The 6,944-nt window shown below is 44.0% G+C and overlaps 1 protein-coding gene and 1 pseudogene across 1 annotated transcript in view; one reads left to right on the top strand and one right to left on the bottom strand.

The window, feature by feature from the left end:
* The window catches only part of LOC140460045 (uncharacterized), a 911,064-nt gene that overhangs the window by 390,775 nt on the left and 513,345 nt on the right, over nt 1–6,944 (bottom strand). The window lies entirely within an intron of this gene.
* LOC140460044 (uncharacterized) overlaps nt 6,550–6,944 on the top strand; it is a 44,720-nt pseudogene continuing 44,325 nt past the window's right edge.

Below are 6,944 nucleotides of genomic sequence, written 5' to 3'. Positions count from 1 at the left end.
AGAAATGGCTTATTTTTAAAATTAAGAACAGCTAAAATGATATATTCAGAAACATTATTAAAGCATGTTCAATTTTATAAAAAAATGCAGACATCTTTTGAAACTTGCATTGAAATATGTGCAGTTAGGCCACAGCTGAGGACAGGCTGTAATGGGTGAATGGCCTATTCCTAGTCTTGTGAAATTGGCTCAGACTATGTCAAAAAAGAATCATAGAATTGTAGAGCACAGAAACAAAGCCTTCGGTCCCGACTGACCAGATATCCTAAGTTAACCTAGTCTCATTTGCCAGCACTTTGCCCATATCCCTGTCAACCTTCCTGTTCATGTCCCCATCCAGATACCTTATATATGTTGTAATTGTACCACTTCCTCTGGCAGCTCATTCAATTTACGTACCACTCTCTGTGTGAAACAAGTTGCCCCATAGGACACTTTTAAGTTTTCCCCTCTCACCCTAAATGACTTCTAGTTCTACTCCTGGACCTCTCCACCTCAGGAGAAATACCTTGTCTATTTACATTATCTATGCCCTTCATGATTTTATAAACCTCTATAAGGTTACCCCCTCAGTCTCCAATACTCTAGGGAAAACAGCTCCAGCCTTTTCAGCCTCTCTCTCTAGCTCCAAACCTAACAACATCCTTATAAGTAAGTCATTTCTGAATCCTTTCAAGTTTCACAACATTCTTCCCACTGAGTGATCAATAGGCTGTGAACAATTTATTTTTTTGCTGGGGTGTAAGAGAGGGCATTTCTTAAGACCAATTAACTTTCACACTTTTTCTTTCTAATCCGAGGTCAGTCAAATCCTTCCCCACTTACCCTAAACAAATACCCTCTCGTTTAGGACCCCCAACCCTGGGGAAAAGATATACAAAAGGTGAGCAGCCGAACAAATGCAAAAGGGCTAATAAGTCGAGCCACAGATGGGGAAAAGAAAGTGGCTCCAGCCTTTTTTTCTCCAATTGGCATTTGGACACTTCAAATCTGTCAGTATTACCACCTACCAGGATCTCCAGCGTCTCTGTGGCAGCGAGCACTGCGCATGCTCCTCTGAGTCAGCCAAAAAAACTGCGCCTGCTGCTCGGTGTCCGCGCACACGGCTCGCGCCCTTTTTTTGATGGACCAATAGGAAGCACTGGAGGACCGGAAGGAGACTGATCCTCCTGCCAATCAGAGCGCCCCTATTGTCTGAATGTGGAAGTTGGAACATGAGCTTCGGAAGTTGCTGTTGTTGCTCCTCTCTGTCTCTCAATAAAGATTGAACTTCACCCTAGATTGCAACCTCCTTCCTCTGTTCAACATCTGTGAGTACGGCACTCTTTTCTCACCCTATTTTCAATTTCTTTTCTAAATTCTGAGCTTCAGTTGTTGACTTGCAGCAACTGAAAGGAAATGGGGTGAATTGGGGGTTGGGGGAACAGACTCTGCAAACGTTGGTTCAGGTCTGTGGCTCCATTGGCAAACGCATTACCACAATGTGATGATTTTGCCTTTGCTGTGGAAGGAAAAGCAGAAAAAAGGCGCATTGTTTAAGTGGTGATATATTGGGATGTGGACAAAGTGAGGACTGCACATGCTGGAGATTAGAGTCGAAAAGTGTGGTACTGTAAAAGCACAGCAGGTCAGGCAGCATCCGAGGACCAGGATTGTTGGTGATTTGGACATGAGCCCTTCGTCAGGAATGATATGTGGATGTACAAAGGGGCCTCAACATCCTTCCACACCAGTCACTGCCAGTTGTCAGACAGGTGTAGCAAGCAATCAGCAAGGCAAGTGGTATATTAGCAAGAGTTCAGAAGTTGGGATGGCTTTCTGCGATCAGGCAGCCATTGAATATATTCAAGCCTGAGTTCATCTGATTTCTGAACAACAAAAAAGTGGATGGTGATGGGGGAAGGCAAAAATAATGGTTTTAAGTCCAGTACACAACAGTTACAGAGTCCTACAGCTCAGAAACAGACACTTCAGTCCAACTAGTTCATGCTGAATATATTCACAAACTAAACTAGTCCCATGTAGTTTAGCCCATATCCCTCTGAACCTTTCCGACTGATGTACTTATCCAAATGTCTTTTAAATGTTATTACTGTACCTATATCCACCACTTCCTTAGGACATTGATTCCACACACAAACCACTCTCTTTCAAAAAAAGGTGTTCCTCATGTCTTTTTAAAATCTTTCTCCTCTCTCCTTAAAAGTTTCCTCCCTAATCTTGAAACCCCCATCTGAAGGAAACAGCACCAGCCACTCACCTCATTGACACCCCTCTTGGTTTTATAAACTTCTCAACTTCCTGTGCTCCTGTGAAAAAGGTCCCAGCCTATCCACTCAGATATAGGTATATTCATATCCAGTTATGCTCTGTTCAGTGCTGGTGCATGCTCAAAAGACCAAATGGCCTACTCCTGCTCCCAATTCTCTCTCACTGTGTCCAAGACAGCAAGAGACCATAAAACATAGGAGCAGAAATTAGACCATTCAGCCCATCAGGTCTGCTCATACCACACAACCATGGTTGATAAGTTTCTCAACCTCATTCTCCCACTTCCTCCCCGTAAACCTTGATCCCCTTGATACTCAAGAACGTATCTATCGCAGTCTTAAATACCCTCAGTGACCTAGCCTCCACAGCCTCATGTTGCAATACATTCCACGGATTCACCACTGTCTGGCTGAAAAGTTTCTCCTTATGTCCCTTCTTAAAGGTCTTCCCTTTTCTAGTCTCTTTCAGGTCTGGTCTCGCCCACCAATGGAAACATCTTCCCAATGCCCACTTTGTTTAGGCCTTTCAATGTTCTGTATGTTTCAATTATATCTCCCCTGAGTGAAAGTGTGGGCCTGTGTTATGGACTAAGCCAGACCACTGAAAACATTCTGAAGCAGGCAGCCCCAGACCATAACTTTGCAATTTGATTTGGTAAGTGTACAGTGAAAATTACCTGGAGTAAGTTAGCTTGGTTGACTACTAGATTTTAAAATAGACAAAAATTTATTCACAAAATTACACAATGAAACACAAAGATCAGAATAAAGAACCCCTACAGAACTCAACCTTGCCAACTAGACTCAGTTATGCTGTTCTGAATATACACAACAGTCCCAAAAAGCCAACTCCCTTTGAAAACCAGTATAAATGGAACACATGCTTATAGGTTGAAGTTGAGAGGCGGAAAAGAGAGAGAGTTTCCACATAGCTCCCTGTTGAACTTCCAACCAGTTCAATACTGAACTAAAACTGCTCAGCTCACTCCCCTTTCTTTATACAGGTCACTTCTAAAACTTGACCAATTTGGCCTGAAGTCACACCTGTTTACATATAAACAAAAGGCCTTTCAAATTCCCGTTCATCTCTGTTCAAACCAGACTGATCAGAACCCAGCCGGTTTATTACCTCTGAAAAAAGTCATGGACAGAGTCTCCTTGAGCCAGAGAAAAGCTTTTAGTCAAAAAGGAACTAGCTTTGTGACACCTGTTAATCAGCATGAACCAGACCCTTCAGGATGAGGTACAGCAGGGATTAGGTTCAGCAAAGTGAGAATGGAGGGAGAGTGTGTGAGATGGAGATTTTCAGCTTCCAGAGAATAAGAGAGGAAAAAGAGTTTGCTGTAAATTAGAATTGAACGGATGGGCCGATGAATCGAGGAGTGGCAGAAGGAGTTTAATTTAGAGAAATGTGAGGTGTTGCATTTTGGTCAAGCAATCCAGGCAGAACTGGCACAGTTAAGGGGAGTGTCACAGAACACAGAGATCTTGGAGTGCAGGTTCATGGGTCCTTGAAAGTGAGTCTTAGGAGTTCATGGAGTGTCTGTACAGGACATTGGTTAGGCCACTTTTAGAATACTGTGTTCAGTTCTGGTCTCCCTGCTACAGGAAAGATGTTGTGAAACTTTGAAAGGGTTCAGAAAGGATTTTCAAGGCTGTTGCCAGAGTTGGAGTGTTTAAGACAGGAAGAGGCTAAATAGGCCAGTGAAAATTTTCCGTGGAGCATTGGAGGTTGAGGGGTGACCTTACAGATGTGTATAAGGGGCAGGATAGGGTGAGTACCTAGGTTAAGGGAGCCCAAAACTGGCCAGCATATGTTGCAGTGAGAGGGAATGATTTAAAAGGGACCTGAGGAGCAACATTTTCAGAGAGGGTGATGGAGTCTGATACAATTACTACAAAATTTAAAAGGCATCTGGATGGGAATATGAAGTGGAAGGGTTTAGGGGGATATGGGCCAAATGCTGGCAAATGATTTAGGTTAATTTAGGATTTCTTGTTGGCACAGATGAGTTGGGTTGAAGGGTCTGTTTCTGTGCTGTATGACTCTAATCATCTTCGGTGAAAGCAGAAGTGTGGTTCTGAAGACTGGACTTTCAGAGCAGCTTTCAAAGATGTTTTGCCTTGACTGGGAACAGAAGAAGTTGCAAATTAAATCTTTTATTTGTGAGACAGCAACTGAATGAGTGAATACATCTTGGAAAGTGAGAATTCATTGAACTGTGGGGATGAAGCCCTACCCTATCCAGTCATTCCTGCTGGTAGATGAGATCCGGACTCAAGATTAGGGGGAGTAGATTTAGGACAGAGATGAGGAGGAACTGCTTTTCCTGGAGAGTAGTGAATCTATGGAATTTTCTGCCAAGGAATCAGGAGAGGCAGCTTCATTAAGTCTATTCAAGACACAGTTGGATGGGTTTTTGCAATGGTGGGGGAATTAAGGGTAGTTGGGACAATGGATGTAGGAGTAGCTGAGACGATGGATAGGTCAGCCATGAGCTGAATGAATAGCAGAGCAGGCTCAATGAGCCAATGGCCTGCTCCTGCTTCTATTACTATGGAACTATAACCCTGCATTTCCCATGGCTAACTCACCGAACCTGCACATCCCTGGACACTTTGGGCAATTTAGCCTGGTCAATACAAATCAAGGCCAGTGAGCAATGTCGTGATCTGGAGAATTAACATCAGAGAATGATAGAAAGGGACAAGGAGAGTAAATATACCAGCAATCAAAACTGGATACTAAAGATCACAAAAATTGAAACTAAAACGGTGTGTCTGAATGTGTGCTGCATTGTAACAAAAGCGAATTAATTGACTACACATTTGAAGAGAAAAGTTATGATCTGTGACTTCTAACGGAGACATGACTTCCGAATGACAAGGATTGGATCCTGAAAATTGAGGGGGTAGTCAAATGGAAAGCAAGATAATGGGAGAGGTGCTAATGAAAGCGCTGATCACAGGGTAATCTGGTGTCAGCTCGGATTTCAGGTCCTGGTTTCTCTGTCCTCTGTTGATTTTCCTGTTCCAACAGAGTTAAATATGGGTCTGCTCTCAGCTCTGCTGGATTTCTCCTGAAGCTTTGACCCCACCCCCACCCCTTTACACCTTCTGGAACAATAAAACATGCAGTGAATTGAGACCCAATCCACAATCTCCCAGTCTCTCAAACCAATCAGACACAAGAGTGTAGTCATACCATGGAATCAAACAAGAAGAATGAAACAAAGTTAAAATGTATATAGGTGCTCGTGCTTAATTAGATTAGATTCCTATAGTATGGAAACAGGCCCTTCCACCCAAAAAGTCCACACTGGCCCTCCGAAGAGTAACCCACCCAGACCCATTCCCCTACATTTACCTAACGTGCACCTAACATTATGGGCAATTTAGCATGACCAATTCACCTGACCTGCGCAACGTTGGACTGTGGGAGGAAACGGGAGCACTCTGGAAACCCACTCAGACCCTGGGAGAATGTGCAAACTCCACACAGAATCAAACCCAGGTTCCGAGTGATGTGAGGTAGCAGTACTGACCACTGAGCCACCATGCTGACCCCAAATGTTTGTTCATTAGGAAGTAAACCAGAAATAGAGCTTTCCCAGGATTCTTATAGTGCCCTACTTGAGGAATACTCTCTTCCTTACATCTAACTATTAGTACCCAGCTATGATTTACAACAATATTTACACCAATGTAAATAAAGCATCTGTTATCAAATAGACATAGAGATATTCAGCACGGAAAGAGACTTTTCTCTCCCTCGTGCATGCGTGCATAGCTGACAGGAAGTTCTAGGATTTACATGTTATTGATACCTGCAACCCATTCTAAACGATGAAAGTCTTAATCCAGGTCTGTTCAATATATCACTTCAGTGGCAGGACACTAATGTTTTTCCATGAATTCTGTGCCTTATGATCTTATTCTCCACAATCACCTGATGAAGGAGCAGCGCTGCTAACACCAGTCCTTCCAAATAAACCTGTTGGGTGTTTGATTTTTAACTTTGTCCAGGTTAGGTTGGATTGGCCAAGCTAAATTACTCGTAGTGCTCAGGGATGTGCATTAGTCAGGGCAATAGGGGGATGGGTGTAGGTGGGTTACCCTTCGGAGGGTCGGTACGGACTCCTTGGGCCGAGTGGCCTGCTTCCACACTCTGGGAATTCTCTGAAAGGAAGGGATTACTATTGCAAATTGCAGGGCAGCGCAGGCGCAGTGCGCGGAGCTGTTGTCGGTCTTTCCCCGCCCCCTCACTTCATCTATGACGTCATAACGCGGAAGTGGCCCTGTCCGTTTCAGAGTGAAACTCCCTCCCTCTGGGCAACTCTTCATCCTGGGAGGGAGTGGGGGGAAAATCTGTTCACTTGAATCATCTGGAGTGATTCCAGGGAGGGGGCAGACTCTGCAAACTCAGGTATGTGTCTTAATTACCCGGGTGAGGAGGGACGGAGGGATGGGATGGGGCTGTTTTCCCTCCTGCGCCAGAGACTTAGGGGTGACCTTATAGACTTCTAGAAAACCATGAGGGGCATGAATAGAGTAAATACGCAACGGCTTTTCCTTGGGATGGGGGAGTCCAGAACCAGAAGGTAATAGGTTTAAGGTGGGGGGAAGATTTAAAAGGGACCTAAGGGGCAACGTTTTCATGCAGAATGTGATGTG

This window comes from Chiloscyllium punctatum, chromosome 36, assembly GCF_047496795.1.
Source record: "Chiloscyllium punctatum isolate Juve2018m chromosome 36, sChiPun1.3, whole genome shotgun sequence".
NCBI lineage: Eukaryota > Metazoa > Chordata > Chondrichthyes > Orectolobiformes > Hemiscylliidae > Chiloscyllium > Chiloscyllium punctatum.
Note: the sequence above shows the minus strand (reverse complement) of the source record. Positions and strands in the feature narration are given on the sequence as shown.